This window comes from Vombatus ursinus, unplaced genomic scaffold (genome assembly GCF_900497805.2).
Source record: "Vombatus ursinus unplaced genomic scaffold, bare-nosed wombat genome assembly UNPS02014818.1, whole genome shotgun sequence".
NCBI classification, from domain to species: domain Eukaryota; kingdom Metazoa; phylum Chordata; class Mammalia; order Diprotodontia; family Vombatidae; genus Vombatus; species Vombatus ursinus.
In genome coordinates this window covers 46,381,544-46,401,031 of record NW_020954596.1, presented here as the reverse complement: position 1 = coordinate 46,401,031, position 19,488 = coordinate 46,381,544, and the positions used below count along the sequence as shown (strand labels likewise).

Sequence of the window (19,488 nt, the reverse complement as noted above, 5' to 3'; positions counted from 1 at the left end):
GCACACACGCACAGGCAGCCCGCCGTCTGACCCCTCTCTGGGTCGGGTTCGCTGCCCGCGGGTCAGAGGAACAGGAAAGTGTCTTTAAGTACGGAGTGTGAAACTCATTTCCTCGGATATTAAGTGAGGCTTGCGGTGCCGCTGAAGCGAAGAGCTGGATTCTCTGCGTTGTAGCATACCCTGGCTTTTTCTACTCTCCCAAAGCTGGGCTGGGCGGAGCTGGGATTTTTTTTTTTTTTTAAAGGATACTTCCTTTCACCGTTCTCATGGTCGGATGGAGACTAAATTAGATCTGAGACCTTTCTTTGAGTGGAGCCCTCCAGGAGCCCTCTAGCTCATGTACAAAGCAAAGGCTCAGCGCCTTGTTTTCCTTCGCCGGAGGCAGGTTATTTATTAATTCATAGGGATGTTGGGGATCAGAGTAACCCAGATGCAAGCGGGGATGCAGGGATCCGGCGCGGTGCTTAGCAGAGAGCAGCTCCCAGCAGCTGTCAGTGGTGGGGAGTCTTGGAGAGCGGCTCCCATGAAAAATTAAAAAAAAAAAAAAAGGGGGGGGTCAGGGGGGGGGGGGGGAGCAGGAAAGAGGAGAACGTCTTGGGGGCTAGTTGCTTATTGCTGCGACTGCTTTCTAGCTCAGAGAGAAAGGGCGGGGCTGTTCAAGCAGGAGACGCCCTCCCAAGCGCTGGGATGCTTCTGGTGCGACTCCCGAAGGGCGTGCGCACTCGCGCTCTGCCCGAGTGGATGTGTGGTTGGGCGGGCAGGGCAGGCAGGTCGGGCGGGGGCGGGGGGGCGTGGCGAGATCTCGGGACTTCCAGGCAGAGGTGTGAGGAATAGGGTCGAGAGGCGAATGGCGTAAGGAGTGGGAAAAGATCTCACTTTCGCTCAGTGCTTAAAAAATGTTCTCACAACTCCGTGAGATAGGTGTTACAAAATAGTGTTATTCCTGCTTTACAGATGAGACAACTGAGGCTCAGAGTGTTTGATTGATTATACAGGGTCATCCAACTAAGTAGTTATCAGCCAGGATTTTGTCTTTGTTCTCTGACCACCGGCTTAACGATCTTTCCAGGACGCCACACTACTCTGCCTTTTATTGGAGACTGGGGAGGGGGAGGCTTTAGTAATTCCATTGCACTACTATAGCTCGTTTTCAGAACACTTTCCAACAATCTTTTGAAATACAGAGTGCAAGCATTAGCCTTTTTTTTAATAGAGGAAAAAAAATGATTTCATTACCACACAGAGAGTCTAAGAGCCAGAAATCACCCACAACAAGGTTGGAAAGATCCTCTATAAAGGTACTTTTTTCTACTGGCATCTGCCCCTTCAAAAATGCTAATTCCTAAGCAAGTTTGAGAGTCAAGGAAAATGCAACCACTTAGAGTTTAAGACCTTAGGATATAGATCAGGAAGGGACCTGAGAGTTCATTTACGACTGTCATTTTATACAGAGAGGTTACAGTGACTTTTTCAAGGCTGCACAGAGGTATTAAGTAGCGGAGGCTAGACTTGAACCCAGGTTCTCTGAATCTAAATCCAGTGCTTTCGCTACTGCTTCACAGGAGCTTTGGGGGTGGGGCAAACACAGGGTACAAGTGCTCACTAACTCCAGGGCATGGAGATTTCAACTTTTTGCCAGGGGGAGTTATTTTCTTCTTGCAGAAGTCTGTAGCTGAGGTTGGAGGGCCAAAGAGAAGAAGGCAGTTAATGCTTGAGAGTTAAGGAGTATACTTTATAATCTAAACAAGTTGCTTAGACTTAAAAGAATATCCAATGCGTCACCAATTTGAAGGTCAACTAGGTAAAACTTTAAATTTTTTTGATCTACTTTGAGGGCCTCCTGGAGAGACAGTTTTCTGCCCTGAACTCAGTTATCTTGTTTGGATGGTGGTTCAAAAGTAGCCGATGCTGCTGTGCTGCTTCTCTGGGCTTATTGCCATCTCTGAAGAGATTCCACTTTAGAGAACACAGGACTGCAGGAGTGGCACTTCCATACCTTAGAGCCAGGGGGCAGACAGCTCTTTCTCCTTTGATGCATTTCTCACCAAATTCAAACTAAGTAATTTGAACATGCAAAAATGTTATATTCATTAACTATGCAGTTTCACACTTTCTGCTCTAATACCACTGCTCCTATGGATGAGATCTCTGAATGAATTGGAATCACTCTGTCATGAACTTGGGAGAAGCCCAGGAGGTTAATAATGTAACTGCACAGGCAGATTCCACAGCCCACTCAAACTTTTACATAGTGGGGATCAAAAAAGGTTAGTTGAACTTAATATGACTCAACACTGTTTTTAGGAGTTTCAGACACAAAAATCTCATTTCCAGTGCATTAATTGAAGGACCTGGAGGCATTAAGAATTAAATTTCTACATTCTCTCTGTCCCCTCCCCCATCTTTTTTTGTCTTCTATGTCTTACCTAAGTCTCAATGTGCTGCATTTTCTTATTATGACTTTAGGGTTTTGGCAGCTTCCATAACCTAATTAACTGTCTCAGGCAGGCCACAGTTTAGCATCAGCCAATGTCACTGCAGATAAAGGGCAAAAGGAATGAATTCCATACACACAGTCAGTAAGGCTAAGTTCAGAAGGACTAACTGGAAACACAGCCTCACTAGTACCATGAGCTGTCTAACCACTGACTCCATTGTGTGATTTCTGGGGTACTTATAAACACTTCTAACCCTCTGCTCCAAATACTCCTGCCAGATGTTGGAGATACAATCCTTAAAATGCAATTATTTCTGGAAAGGTTAGTGCATTAAGTAGCTTGAACCTTATATGAGTGATTCAGTAGATCTCCTTCCATTTTAGGAGGGACCTGCTGTAGCATGAGGGCCCTGGAAACCTGAGAGGGAATAGTACACAAATGGGAGGCGGCTAGTGCTAGCCCAGGGAATATAGAGGAAATATACCAATGTTTCCCTGGTACGAAAGTGTGACTATCAAGGATTCTGAGGGCAATTCATTTTAAATTAATTCAACAAGCATTATTAAGCACCTACTGTGTGCCAGCCATTGTGTTCTACACTGGGCATACAAAAACAAAGCAAAAAGAGTTCTTGTCCTCAAGGATTTTGCATTCTGTTGCCCAGCATCTAAGCTGGCACCTACAGGAAGGAAAGGTCATCTCAGACATTGCCCTACACAGACCTGAGGGATTTAAAGTTTCTGAAGAAGGGAACATTGGATGAGAAGAATACAGAGGAAAATGCACAGGAATGAGCTAGTAGAATTGAGTGTCTAAGAACCACTAGGTTACCTGAAAGCCTCTCCTCTCCACACAGTCTGGGCACTAACCTGGGTGATGTAGGATTACTGGATCTTAGAGCTAGAAGGGAACTTATATGATCTGTGCCTCCTGGAATACTTAAAAAATGGCTTGACTACTTTAATAAAACTAATTATATTCTGTAGTTTGTGATACATAAAGATAATTAATATTGGCTGCACAATATGTAGTTAGCATCAAGCACATATTTAAGACTACTGAATATACAAAATTAATTAAGTTTTTGTATGATTTGGAATGTATGAGCCAATTCCATAGAATTCAAGGATTTCCTGAGTGACAACTACTTTTGGGATTAAAAAAAATTTTTTTTTTAGCTCACATTGAATGTTCTATCACTTGACAAAATGATAGCATTAAGTGATCAAATGTAGGTTGCTACTGTATTTTTTTTTTTTTTTTGAGGCAATCAGGGGCTAAGTGACTTGTCCAAGGTTACTGTATTTCTTCTTACCAAAATTTTGATGGATGTCTCAGAAATTTTACACCTTCAAAAACAGCTTTAAAGAAGCTTCTAAATATGACCCAGTGCCTACTGGATGCTCTCTAATCTCCAAATTCTATGAATCTCTAAACTTTTTTAATTTATCATTTTGTGGATCCCAAGGCCCTGTCTCAGTAGCAGGACAATGGTTTGTCTTGTTAACATTTCTTTTTCTTTGGATCCTTGTACTGAGAATGCATTGACAAATTGTGTGTCTATCTGAGAGTAAGTAGTCTAAGTGTTCCAAGAGACACATTTCACATTGATAAGTCTGGAAGTAAATCTGCCCTTTTCTGGCATGAATGTGAGAGTGGATCAACAAGCATTTATTAAGTCCCTCCTATGTGACAGGCACTGTGTTTGTCTGTGTCTGAAGAAAGACAAAAATGAAACAGTCTCTTCTTTATAAGCTTACATTCTATCAGGGGAGACAATATTGTAGAGAGATAGTGTGTAGGTAAAAATGATAAAATCTAGCAACTGATTCTATACATGGAAAATTCCAAGGTAGAGCCTAAGAGACTAGAAGGCTAGTGGTGCCCTCTACAGAAGTATGGAACTTTTTTTGGGGAAATTAAATGAATTCTCTTTTGGATGAGATGAATATGGGCCATAGAGTGAACTGTCCAGTAGGCAGGTGGTAATGGAGGATTGGAGCTGTCTATATAGATTTGGGAGTTATTTGCTAGATGTAATAAATCAATGAAATCACCAAATGAGAGAATGAGGAGAGTCTCTGCTTTGAGAGACCTTTGTCAGTCTAGTGCTTCTAAATAATACTGACTTGGGACATGACACAGTAATAATGGGATTTAATAGAAATTATGCTTGATTTGAAATTGGAGGACCTGGATTCAAATTCTGAATCTGTTGCTCACTACTTGTATGATGCTGGGCAAAGCACTTAATCTCTCTGAGCCTCAGTTTTTCTTGTGGATAAAATGAATGGGTTATATTAGGTGATCAGTAAGATCCATTTTAGCTCTAAATCTATGATCTCTCCTTCTTCTCCCTTTTCTTTCCTCAGCAGTGTGGAGATCCAGAAACATCCAGAAGTAAGAAACTTTGGGCAATGGTGAATGTATCAAACCGTGTGCTAGAGACCCTGCAATTGCTGAAGTAGGTTATTCCTGGCCACTCCTGTGCCTTGCATGTTCTCTGAGCAAAAATCCATAAAAAAGGGATGGAGGACACCACCACATTCCTAAACCAAGTAGAAGAGTTCCAAAACCAGACAGGAATCTGAGCCAAAGCCACAAGATGAGTTAGTAGCAGAGCTGGGCTCAGAACTCTGTTTTTATGACTTTTGGTCTATTGCTAGGCTGCCCTTGTTTAACTTTTGAACAGCATTTCAAATGTGTGTCCACTTTCCTGCTTAGTCATTCCGCAAAATGACCCCTATACCATCAGTATGGCTCTAAGTCTGACCAGAAGGAGGTAAACATTTCTCAATAGACATGTGGGTGCCCCATTTTAGGAAAGACATTGGTGAACTGGAAAATATGCAGAAGAGGGTGACCTGACTAATGAGGGGACTAGAAACTATGTTACAAGATGAGTTGGGGATGTTTAAGCCTGGAGAAAATTTAGCAGAATGTGAGCACTGTCTTCAAGTCCTTGAAGGCCTGCTATACAATGGAGAGATTGAATTCTCTTTGGTTTGCCTGGACCTAGAGGGAAGAAATGGGAGACTGTGGGGGACAGATCAATCTACATGTGGAAAAGACTTATTACAACTAGAGCTAGTCAGGGGTGTAATAAGCTTCCTCAGAGTGTAGTGAGTTTCACATCACTGGAGAACTTTAAGTAGGTGCCAGATGATGACTTCTGTGGGAGGTTGTGGATGGGATTCCTACTCATATAGGACTGAATATTCTCTGAGGTTTCTTACAACTCCAGAATTCTATGATTTTGCAATGTATACACACACATTTGTACCCCTACGTGTATATACAAACATATGGAGTGCTTATACCCACCCACCCACTCCTAGGCCACCAGAGGTATTTGGAAATTGGTAAGAGTAGCACCAGAAAGTTATTGCTATGTTCAGTCCGCTATAGCAGTCTCTTCAAACCCACATTATGATAGGAACAGAATTAGCATGTATAATTGGCTCTTCTCTAAATACTAAACTACCTTCAGTAGTGTGGCTATTTTGGCAAATGAATGATGTAGTTAGGCATAAACTAGAAAAGATGGGTAGAGTGGTGTTTCTTGTGGTTTCCAAAGCTTAAGGAGGACAATAAAATTTATATTTATGATAATTATAATCCTGTTATTTTTCAATGCCTGCTATATAGACAAGGAAGATGAGGGAGCAGGAAAGCAAAGATTCAAGGTCATGTGTGCCTGCCAGAGGACTCAGCTCTTCCAACTTCCAGTCTCGTGATGTAACTTAGAGGATAAGACTTCCCGCTTACTTGTTTATAAAGTGAAAAATTTCAATCTATGTGAGAATTTGTCAGCATAAGATTTTGCCAACATGGATTGTTGATTCAGAGGTGTCTGTAGCATGATAGCATTCATAGCAACTCAGTTTTAAATAAAAAGCTACACCTTTGTGTAATGGTTGTCTGATGTTTTCATGACTCAGAAGTTTTAACTCTGGATCCATCCCCCTCCAAATCTGTTTAGTGTATTTTTCAGTCAGTCCATATATCTTCTCATGCTATTATTAGAGCAAAGTAAACAAAATGTGCTGATTATACTTTAAAAAAGAAACAGGTTTTCTTTACCTTTAGATTTTATTTTGCATTTCTAAATGGGCAACTTAGTTTTTAAAAATATATAATATTTACTTATGTTTATGTATAATGCAATTAATTGATATTCTCCAGTTGATAAATGGTCAAAGGATATGAATAGACAGTTTTCTAATGAAGAAATCAAAACAATTTATAGTCATGTGGAAAGAATGCTCTAAATCACTATTGATTAGAGAAATGCAATCAAAACAATTTTGAGATACCATTTTACACCTACTAGATTGGCTAAAATGATAGAAAGGGAAAATGACACATGTTGGAAGGGATGTGGAAAAATTGGGACACTAATTCATTGTTGGTGGAATTGTGCAATTTTGTAGTTTTAAGAAGAGAAAAGAAAAAAGAATTTTATATGATAATTTTGTTGTATATTTGAAAGGAATGTTGAGCATAGTAGATTTGCAGTTTCATGTGTAATCATCTTTTTATTATATTATGTTATGGAGATTATTTTTTTATTCCATAAATTAAAAATAAAAAGACAAGAAAAATTGATTTCCAAAGTAGATTGCTTTTGTCCTGAATTATTTAGTTTCTTTCCCTACCAGTCTAAATTAGATAGGAGCAAATTTTCTTCTTCCATCTATGTTACATGGACAGTCTGACGTTAAGCTACTAAGAAAAGAGGAATATGAATACGCTGATTTAAATAATATTGGTAGGGTTAAACCAATTCATATTATATATATAAATAATATATATATGCTCACATTATATATACAAATATATTATTTGTATTACATGAAAATTATATACATGATATATGTAATATACATCATAATATGTAACATACATTACATATGTAAAGATATATATGAAATGTTTTCAGCCTCAAAGTGGTGTGTATGTATGTATTTACATATATAACTGTATATATATTTTCTTATATGTATATATTTCTCTCTGTGTCTCTCAATAAGGTCTGTGCTTTTATTGGTATAAAGAACTTCCACTGAGGAAACTCTTTTTACCAGTGCATTATTGGTACTTGCTCTGCAATTTATTGTTTTAGAGATTTTCTTGGGGTTCCTGAGAGGTCAAGTTATTTGCTCAAGGTCTCACGGCCAATACTTGTTAGAAATGAGAATTGAACCCAGCTGGCTCACCCATAAATGAGGTATAAAGGGAATCATAAATTTTGCCAAAAAAATCCTTCACTGTCTGCTGTGTATTTACAGCCCCCAAAGCTTAAATATTTCCTCAGGTCTATGGTTATATATGTTTGGTTCTACTGACACTAGGCTGACCCAGAACAACTGACTTTGAACAAATGAAATTAGATTGAGCTGGTTTCCCCATATTTATTTCATTCTGTGACAGTTGTGTGCTAGATTTCGTGTAATACACATACATTTCATTGCCTTCTTATGTTGCATTTAAAATTTTGTGGTTTTAAGAATGGATATTACATCAAATAAAAGTGCAAAAGTTTGCTTTCCTAAAGAGCACACTTCCATGACTGTTAGAGATATTGCAGTAGTTATTGGTGTAGGAAATAAACTATTTCAAGAATCTTTCAGTCTCACAACAAAACAGTATCAGTGATGTCAAGCACAAAGGAATGTGCAGTCAAAAATGAAAATTAATGCAAAGAACTGACAAATGAGTTCTATGACGCAATCAAATTAATTCTTATAAAAGAAGTAAAATGTTCAGAGAGTCCTAAAAGTTGGGGGGGTTGTTGTTGATTCTTCTATAGTGCAGTGTTGGATTCTTGGAGTTGGAAGAACATTGAAATGAGTAAAAACCAATCAAACAAAATACAACCTTAGGTAACCATTGCTGTGAAGAAAAACACTTACTTTGAACAATATAATAATACAAAGATTACTGTGCTGAAGATTGTAAAAGTAGTTTTTGCTGATTTTTTTCATTCATAATTGTACCACAGCTCTTATCAGAAGTCCACATGAGTCTATAAAATTTGCTTATTTCAGCAAACTATTAAACATCTATGGCCAAAAAATATTTGGAGGATTTTTTACTTCCAGTTGGCCTGAGAATCTTGTCCTTTTTGAGAGATTAATGAGCATAATATAACATCTACCTCCAAGGGTTGCAGTGAGGATAAAATGAGGTATTATCTGTAAAATGCTTAGCACAACTTAATATAAATGCTAGTTGTTATTACTACTATTATTGTTCCAGAATTAGAAAAACTCCTAAATGGAGATGGAACACAGACTTATACCACACTAGACATTATTGAAAAGTAGGATTTATCTAAGAGAGAAATTTCAACATGTTTCAGTCACCTGGGAACTTGCTTTGTTTACACTCCATTGACAATCTATGAGCTAGATTCAGAAAAGTGGACTGTCTTTCAAAGACATGCTTAATATCGAATGTGATAAAAGTTTGGCTTCATAATAAAAAAATTTGTGAGTTCAATGCTAAATGGTGTAAAACAAATGACTACAGCAAAAGGAGAATATGAAAGCTTAATCCATTTAAACATGCTTTTTAAAGATGTAAAAAGATGTAAGGTTTGTTCCATAAGTCAATATATTTAAGTTTATTTTATACTGCTTCAGTTAATTTTCACATTACTGTCCCATTCTTAAGTCTATAAGTCATGTCTATAAGTCATGGGCTACCAAACTCTCAAAAGAATATGGCAGGTCACCTAAAGGGTGGGAAGAAGTACATGGTAGGCATAAATAGGCCACAAATGAAGACTTAGGCAGGAGAAGGCTGTTATCAGAAAGATTTATAATTTGGAAAGGATAACTGATAAAGAGTATTTGTGTCCCATTGGTCCCACAGTATATCAGGAAATTTTGAGAAAGGTCCCTAGTACCTTGAGTGTACCCCTGTGGACCATTTAGAAGGGGACGTGTTCAAGAGTCACTCAGGATGAGACGGCATGGATGGATGCTATCTGCACCACTAGAGGGAGCACCTGCATCATTGAGATCACAGCTCCTTCTAAATATAAGTGGTAGTCTCCTAACAGTTTCTTTAAATAACGTCTTCCAGGTGACTTTTGCTATTATAGCTTTGCTCTCTCCCTTTTATCTTTGATACTGGTTATTATTCAATTTTTTTATTTGGGTTAAGTAAATTTTTCATGAAGTAATGCTATTAGCAGTAGCACTTTACAGTAAATGAGCTATGTCATTGCAAAATGTATCTCCTTATAATAACATTCAATAAATGCAAATCATTGTTACTGAAAGTCATATGAGAGATTGACAGGTAAGATTTTTCTGGGTCACAGCACTCAAAGAAAATTTAATTCAAGAAAAAAAGAATGATCAGTTCAATATAATTATAGTGATGTTTCGGCAGAAAAAAATCTGTATATTAATTGCAAGATCCAGCACTTTTAAACTCAAGTCAATTCTCAGTTATCTAATATGTGGAAGGGCATGGGTCCCTATTTTGGATGCTCTGAAAAAGTCGTATCATTTGGCATGGACTCCAGAACACAAACTCATTTTGATGTTAACCTAAAGAAAATAATGAATATAGTGAGGATTAAAAGTCTCTTTCTCAAATGATGGGGGAAGATTTTCCCTTATAGGTATTGTTATTCTCTAAGGGCTCTGAGATGAATTGTATTGGTTTTCCTGACCTACAAATAAAACATGCTTTGAGCCTTGTGAACCTATGTGCATGTTAGAGGAGTTGGTGATTATACTCTGTGGTAGGATAGCAGAAACAAAAGTTCCCAGTTTACCTGAATAGAGCAGTGGTTAAGTGAAGTAAGATGTCCCTTAAAGTACACCTGCACCTTTTGTGTCAGATGGAAGTCACTGACACAGGGTTACATTAGGAAACAGAGCCCTTTGCCCAAAGAACTATATTGACACTCTGCTAGAGACTTCCTTTCAAGTTGACACCACACCACTAATGATTACTTTTTTAGGTCCAGGTAATTTAACTAGTTTTAAATCCACTTAACTGTGCTACTATCTCACTAACATCTCCTTTTTCTTCCCAATAATAGTATAAGAGACTTTTTCAAATATTTTTCTAAGATCTAGGTAAAGTCTATTTAGAACAGCTCTACCAGTTTAATAACTTTGTCAAAAGAGGAAATGAGTTTGGCCTGTCAATATCTATTTTTGATGAATCCATATTGGTTCTGTGTTGCTTCTTTTTCTAGATCTTTACTAACTATCTCTCTAACAAGACATTCTGTATTTTTCCAAGAAACAATATCAAATTTACTGGTCTAGAGTTTGCAGATTCAATTTGTTCTCCCCCTCCCTTTTACATCAGAACATTTAATCTTCTCTAATACTGAGATACCTTTCCTGATTACCCTGATTTCTGAAAGATCACTCACTGATTTTCAAATAATTTTTTATTTAAATCACATAATTTATGACTGAAATATAGACATTATTGTGACTAAAGTAATTAGAGGAAGCTACTCTTCACAACAGGAGTGAACAGTAGTATCAATAATGGAAATCACTTGTATTTAGTTTTTTCAGTATAAATTTGAAAATTAATGTGCTTGATCTAATAATATAATATATTTTGATATGAGCAATGAGGCTAACTCTATGAATGACTGATTGAGAAGACAGAAAGTTGCTCAGATTGTTCCTCCCACCCCATTTTAATAATAAACTTACTACTTATTATATTCTAGGGACAATAGCATCAACTCTTAGATTAATAAAAGTACTATTATCAATTTAAATTTATCTATCCTTTCAAAGTTATCTGGCTTTGTGTCTTCCTTGGACATGAAAAAAATAAATACATATTTTGGTCTAAGAATTTCTTGCTGTTATTGCAGGATATACAGAGAAATAAAGTAAATAAGAGATAGCAGATTATATCCAAATAGGAATTTTATGCCTACTCTGTTTGAATATATTAATAACAATGTAAAAGAAAGATTCATGGCATATAATTAAAAACACGGATAACATGTCCTTGAATGATGACTGAAATGCCAGTTAGTGCAATTGACACTACTTATCTATGTAGTTGTTTGACCTAGGACATTTCTATTGTGTACAGCAAGGTGAACTTATTTTTCAGTGGGAGGGTTAGGGTAACTAGCATTATAGAAGCATCAGCAGAAAGAAAACTTTAGTGGAGAATACAAGGTATTGTATACTTAATTCAATCATCACTATTTGGGCACTGTTGTTTGGGACTGACTAGGTATAATTATTTATGAAAGCAAAACTGCTAAAAAAAAAAGCCAAATTCTCCTATTTCTTAGCCTCACACCTGTTTTATCTGAATTATCTGCTTAATTTCCCCCTGTTAATTACTTCCTGTTTATCCTGTTTATAGCTTGCTTTGTATATATTTGTTTGCATGTTGTCTCTCCCATTAGATTGTAAACTCCTTGAGGGAGGGAGGACCTTGTATTTCTTTGTATTCCCAATGCTTATCACAGTGTCTGGCACAGAAGAGGCACTTAATAAATGTTTACTGATTGATTGATTGTGCTTAACTTTAAATCTGCAGTCAGAGATTGAGCAAAATGGAACTGCAGAATTCCTACATGCAACAAACATTTATTGAGCATATTCTATGTGAACTGTCCTAGGTGCTGAAGGTTATACTAAAGGGATATAAGACTGATCCAACCCTCTAGGAGTTTATAATTTAGTGAATGTGGCAATTCATGCTCACACAAGAGTTAAATGTATTGTAAAAATCATTATACAATTAAAAACCGAAATGAGTGGTGAAAAATGCATTGGCTTCGTAGCCAAAAAACCTTTATTTTTCTCAGGGCCTCAGTTGAGGCTTCTGCCAAATGAATCGGGTAGGTTAGATAACCTCCCAGATTGTTTCAGTTCTAAGACACTGTGCTAAAGATGACAAATGTCATAGAAATTCAGAGAAAGGGATTCAACAGAGGGTGGGGTTGCCTGGTCTTTGGTATGTTATGGCAAACTGATAAACATTGTATCAGTGGATGTGGATTATTGAGAGATTTTGTAATGACTCTGATGAACTATTTAATTTTTTCCATAGTTTGTCTCTTGCTGTGTGGAGATAGGACTAAAACTCTTCAGTTTAGTGAAGGAAAGGATAGCAATAGGAATCCCATAATCTTGTATCTCAACTCACATAATGGGATCAGAAAACTTAAATGTATAGTATTTTGAAAACTATTAATGAAAACAGCTATAAACATCCTTTGAGACATCTTATAGTATGACAGAGGAAATTTATAATCTATAGGTATTGAATTTCTGACTATATTGAAACCTTATTAGCACCCTCCACTTAAATAGTTTTGATAATATGGTGGCTCTGTGTTCTCGAAACCTACACCCATAAAGTACAAGCTCTGGCTACAAAGCTGAAAGGGGCTTTTGAATATGAGTCCAGTGATGTACTGATGGCTGTTTTCCAATGACCAACCAAGCTAAGTTTAGAGGGAATCATTACCAGATTGACTTACTGGGTAATGACTTTTTTTTTTAAAGTAACATCAACTCAGAAAGACCATAGCATATAGAGGAGTTAGAGTTTGTATGGGTGCATGGAGGGATGACTTATACCCAGAGAATCACAGATCCTTAAAATGTTGAAATGAAACATAACTTATCTATAATACTTTGTAGTACCTAATCCTCTTTTTTTGCTGCCAACAAAATAACAGATCCTTGAAATACTGAAATATACCAGTAGAATGAAAAAAATTCATTTAAATTAAATGAAGACTCTCTTCTTCCCAACAAGTACATTTTTTGTTAAGCAATATAATCTCAAATGTACTCTAGTCATTTTAGTATTTAAGGAAGTAGTCAAAGATAATTTTATACAGGCTCATAGGTTTTAAGCTGGAACGGTCCTTAGAGGACATCTTGTCAAACACACATGGCTAATTCTACTCATATTTTTCTTATCTTTATGCAATGTTCAGACTAGTCTTGGTACTTGTGAGTTTATGATTGCCAAGTATGCCTACTACGATAATTTTATCACTAAAAGTAGGTTTGTTGATGGAGTCCAATATTAATTTTAGTGTTAATTACAGCTTTTCCCATTATGTATCAGTGAATTTTCTTTTTTAGGTATCTGAATGTTTAAGAATCTTGTGGGCCAGATTACTCAGTTTTTATAACTATTGTACCTTGTCAATGAAAATTGGTTCATATATTTACTATACCATACCTATATTTGCCACACTTAGAGATTTTTAATAATGTTTAAAATTTTTTGCTTTTATTCAAGTACCAGGTTACTCCTGTTCTGACTGCAAAAGAGAAATGCCATGTCAAATGCTAAATACTATTTGATTTTGATGGGGGAAAAGTATTTTATTTAACTTATGGTGAGGATAAAGTTTACAAAAAATTCATTTATGGGCTACGGTTCTTTAGACTGTATCTATATTGATAAAATTATTAATATATTTACCATATCTTTACTTGCTTGTCTGCCAGAACCTTAAACAAGGTAAAAATAAAATAAATCCTGTAGTTTTGTTATTAAACTAATTCTTATAATTAAAAAAACCCTTCAATTTTTCTCAGACAAATGACTGTACCCTTTCTTTTTCTTTGAGGATCTGGGAGTGATCACTAAACATTTCGATAAAAAAAAATTAGTAAAGAGAAAAAAAGACTATCAAAGCACTTATATCTCAACAAAAGCTATGAGAAAAATAAAGCAAAACATAGAAATAAACTTCAGTTTTGAAAAACAATTCTTATGATTATAGTAGGAGTAGGAGCAAAAGAAATAATCGGAACAGTAACTGTGAACATACCCTAAGTTGAAATTTATGCATTCTAGCTTAATAGCTACTATTTGCAGAGAATATGCTCCTATAATAAGAAGAGAACATCCATCTCTAGTATCAAGAACATAGAAAGTGCAGTTGGTATGTTGAAAAGAAAAAATATACCGTATGCACATATGGCCTACCATATCTCCATTTTCCATTCATTGCCATTGCATAAATTGTTTTGTCAAGTAATCTTAGACTAGGTGTACCTGCAGTAAAATGATGAGAGAGTCATATGTAGAGCAAGGTATTTTCAGTACTTTCCTAAGGGAATCATACCTACTGTTAATTCTGAAGAGATTAAAAAAAATTCATAACCCAGTGTTACAAAGACAATAATGAATAATGCATCAGGAAAAAATGTTTTCTATGTGCATTTAAACACTTATTCCTTTCCTATTTGTTTATGCTCATCAAAGAAGAAACACTGTGTTGGCATTTTGGACCTAGTAGGCACATTCATTTGATTTAATTTGACAAATATTAAGCACCTACTATGAATCATACACTATCTGAGTACATGTAAGTTTTATTATTAGAGAGGACCCAGAAGAATGTGAATAAAATAATAACACTGGTACATCAACCCCATATTGAAAAAAAGTGATACCTGAAGTTTTGCTTTGCTCTGCCTGAAAGTCCTAAAACAACCAAAAATGCCCTAAAAAGGAATTTCTCCCTCATTTCCTTACCTCTATTTAAGCAACTGACATTTGAACTACAGGAAATTAACACAGCTGTCAATGTACTTCATATTTAGAAAAAAGCACCTAATCTTATCGACAAGTATCAATTGGGAATTTTACTCTATCAATATTCTTTGTTAGAAATTATAGCAATTCATAAAATATTTATTGAAATGCCTATCATGCTCAAGATCCTATGCCAGGCTCCAAGAATACAAAGACAAAAATAAAATGGTCTCTGTCCTCAAGGAACTAAATTTCTTCTCTGGAGATAACATGCACATAGATAAGTAAATACCAAGTTAAAAAAAAGTTTCAATAGGTAAAGAGCAGAAACATCTAGGAGGAGGTAGGAAGCTGATGGCCTATGGAATTTCCTATTTCAAAAGATATGCTTGGAGTCTGTGTAGTATAATGGTCAGAGAGATGATTTCAGCCTGGAAGCCTAGTAACCTGGAGCTTGGAAGATGTTTCAGTTCTACCATTTACATACTGGCTGTGTGACCCTCAATAAGCTACATAAACTTTCAGTGCTCTTGGCACCTCTCTAAAACCCTAAGTTGCAGAGAAGATGCCATCCTGAATTCTTAGGAGTTTCCTCACTAAGGAATTACTATACCAGTAAAACTATAGGCCCATCCCTATTCCTATTAGAGAATCTTAATACTAGAAGTGATCATTTAGTCCAACCACTTTTATTTTATATATGAAGAGAAGAAGTGAAGTGGTTTGTTCAGGGTTACAAAACCTAGTTAGTGGCAGAGCCAGTCAGAACTCAAATCCAAGGCTAACTCCATATCCATTGCTTTCTACTACACCATGCTACCAACATTGATGTATTTTGCAATTATTTTCTATAGTACTGTCCAATTCTTTGGAATGGTTTGTTAGGAAATGCATTAAAAGAAGTATGGTGTAGTTAACAGACCATTGAGTTCTGAGCCTGAAAGACCTGGATTTAAGTCCCACGTCTAACATATATTTATTGTTTGACCTGTGGCAAGCCTCTTACTTTCTCAACAGCCAAGGAAACTTTTTAAGAATGTGAATTGTAGATCTGTAGTGGTAGAGGAAGCTTCCTCACAGATATCTCCCCTACATAGAATAAAATCAAATGTTAAGGCAAAAAAAAGGAAGACAGTCCAAATGACTAATTATATTTACTCAAAAGTTAGAGGAAAATTAGCCATGATTATATAAGATGAGATTTTAGTGCTTACCTATAATTAATATATTTCTACAGTGATATCTGTAGGCAATGTGAAAAGGACATAATTATCCAAATAATTTATGCAAGGAATTAAAGCACAGGTTCTTAGCCTTTATGTGTCATGGACTCCTATGGCAATGTAGTAAAACCTGTGGACCACTTCTCAGAATAATGTTTTTTTGGTCTACATTCATAACTGAGGATAATGCAAATTCTCATTTGGAAGTCAGTGAAAATAAAGATGTATTTTTCCCCCAACCCAGTTCATAGACCCCTTGAAATCTATCCATGGACCCCAGTAAGTCTTCTGAGAATTATCGAACTTGGCAATTGCTATGTACTTTTGATAGTTCATATGGGGACAAAGGTTACCTCCAGGAGGAACCTAGAAAGTGTTGCTAAAAATTAGGAAAGCAAATATTTGAAAGACTGATCACATTACATTACATTACAGATACATTATAATTTTTTTCTTGGCCCCAGAGGGCAGCAATAGGAGGAAGGGGAAGAATTGCAAAGAGGCAGATTTGGACTTGATATATTGAAAAAAATATCCTCACAATTAGAGCTGCTCAAAAATTGAATGAGAATTGGAAGCTAGTGAGTTTCCTGTCATTGGGAGTCCCAAATCAGCCTTGATATTTTCTTCAGAAATGTTTGAAAGTCCTCTATTTCATTACAGATCCATTTCCTACTTGAGGATTATACTTTTCACAGGGTAAGTTTTTTTCGTTGTAAGCCCATGTCTTTTGTCCCTTTGGAATATCATATTCTATACTATCTGTTCTTTATGGTGGTAGCTGCTAAATTTTGTGTGAGGCTTACTGGTTTCTTGGTATTTGAATTCTTGTTTTTTTTTCTTTTCATTTTTTGGCTGTTTGTACAAAGCTCTGAATTTGACTATGATAGTCATGGGAGTTTTCACCTTAGGGTTTCTTTTAAGAGATGGCTGATGAATATTTTTCTATTTTCATTTTTTCCTTTGGTTCTGATATGTCTGGGCAGATTTCTTTTATGTTTTCTTGAAATATGACATCTAGATGCCTGTTTTTGGTCATGGCTTTCGGGTAGGCCAATGATTCTTAAATTATCTCACCATCTTCTTTCCAGGTCAATTCTTTTCCATATGAGACATCTTATATTTTCTTCTATTTTCAGCTTTTGCCTTTATTTTTAATATATCTTCTTGTCATATCACTGACTTCTATTTGGTTCATTGTTTCCAATTTTTGAGGAGTTTGTTAACTTGGGTAAGACTGGTACCTCTTATGCTAAGGTGTTAGTTCTCTTTCCAGTCATTTCTTCTATAGCTCTCATTTCCTTTCCATTTCTTTCATTATTGCTCATTTATCTGTAATATAATTTTAAACTTAAAAAAACCTTTTAAGTCATGTATTCTAGGAATTCTAATTGATCCTGTGGGCAAGCTATGTTTTTCTTTGAGGCTTTGGTTGTATTTTAGAGTTGTTCTCTTCTGTGTTAGTTTCTTGGGTCTCTCTGGCATCATAGTAGTTCTTCATCTTCTTTTATTTACTAATTTCTCCAATGATCTTGGGCATCATAGTTGATGGACTGTCTGTAAGATATGAGGGCTTAATCTGTGGTCCTGGCTGCTAGGGTGCTGCTGGCTTGTGCCAGGAGCTAAGTTGATGATAAGCTCTGGGCATCCCTGAATTGCTGGCCTAGATTGGAGCTCTGGGCATTGAAACTGTGATCCTGGGAAACTGCTGTTAGCCTGGCTCTAGAAAGCTAATTTTTATTTTTTATTTTTTTAAGGCAATTGGGGTTAAGTGACTTGCCCAGGGTCACACAGCTGGTAAGTGTCAAGTGTTTGGTCTGAGGCCAGATTTGAATTCAGGTCCTCCTGACTTCAGGGCCGGTGCTCTATCCACTGCACCACCTAGCTGCCCAGAAAGCTAATTTTTAATAGATTCTATTTCTCCTCCCTCCTATAATTCTTCATAGTGTGGAGGTAAACCTGGATTCTAATGAGGCTATGTCTGCAGAACACAAGTTCTGGCAGAGTCCTACTGAGCTGGAGAGTATTTGAATACAGGCCACGTGGTGAAATGTATGCCATTTAAGGACTAGTATATCTAAGTTTAGAGAAGCTCAGAGGCCAGTTGACTTTAGTGTAATACATTTTTCAGCCACATAAATTTTCAAAGATCATTAACTAAGTTGTAGAGGGGTTGCATGGACACTCTTACCACAGTCATCCCCCCAGTGCTTGTTGTTATCTGTAGTAGTAAGTTAGTTGCTTAGCACGTTAACTCTTTAAGACATCCAACCACTTTGTTGGGGAATTCAGCTTGAGTCGTGTTATTTTTGTAGAGGAGAAATCAAAATAGGGAAGAACAATGTGTGTGTTTGTGTGGGGTTAGGGCAGAGAAAACTAAACTAGTTTATCTATCTTTATAGAGTTGACCTGGTATAATGTAGTAGGTGGAGTCCATGATGATTATTCTGTAGTTATTCTAGGTAACTTTAGCCCCACAATAATTCAGATTGCTTCAAATACACTTTTATTCATTAACATTTCTCTATGATGACTCACTAATGGCTTGACTAGTAGAGCTCAAATTCTAGCAGGTCCTAAAAAATAAATTGCTACATTGACCATACCTGAAAATGTATGTCTCTTTCTACATTTGAAGTGATATGAGTAAAGTCTTGCAAGAATTAACATCCATTTGGAAAACATTCTAAAAGTGGAGTAGACATTGAACTTATGTCTCATCTGATTCTATTTCAGTAATGTTTGAGCTAGCATATTTGGTACTTCTTAAGCCCTTAGGTACTCAGTATACTCTTCTTTGATTAGCATTTGATGACAGCTACTGTGTCAAAGAGCTTTTTGAAAAAAAGATTATAAACTCCTTGAAGATAAATTAAAAGAGTTCTGTACTGTGAGTATCTTCTACAAATTTCTCTGTACAATAAGCACTAGTGAATGCATTGACTCACTGGCCTGTCATTGTAGGGGTAAAAACAAGGGATCTGAAATGCTTTCAGTTCAGTCAAATAGGACAACTGGAAGAACACACCTCAACTTTATGTTGTAAGGTCAACCAGATAAGAAACACTAAGATAAGAATATCAATGCAGTTGGTGTGATATGATGAAATTATATAACCTGGAGTGCTATAGTTTTTAAAGAAAAATTTAGATAATGTTCTGATGTTTAGATAATGTTTCCAAATACAATTAACATCTTATCCCATTGTCATCCCTATCATAATATTGATGGTACAGATAGATTTTCCTTCGAAGCCAGTAGGGACTCATTTAGTGATTGACAGAGCAGCAATAACATAT

The 19,488-nt window shown here is 36.3% G+C and overlaps 1 pseudogene; it reads right to left on the bottom strand.

Moving 5' to 3' along the window:
- Positions 1-286: 286 nt before the first annotated feature.
- LOC114023804 overlaps positions 287-19,488 on the bottom strand; it is a 184,156-nt pseudogene continuing 164,954 nt past the window's right edge.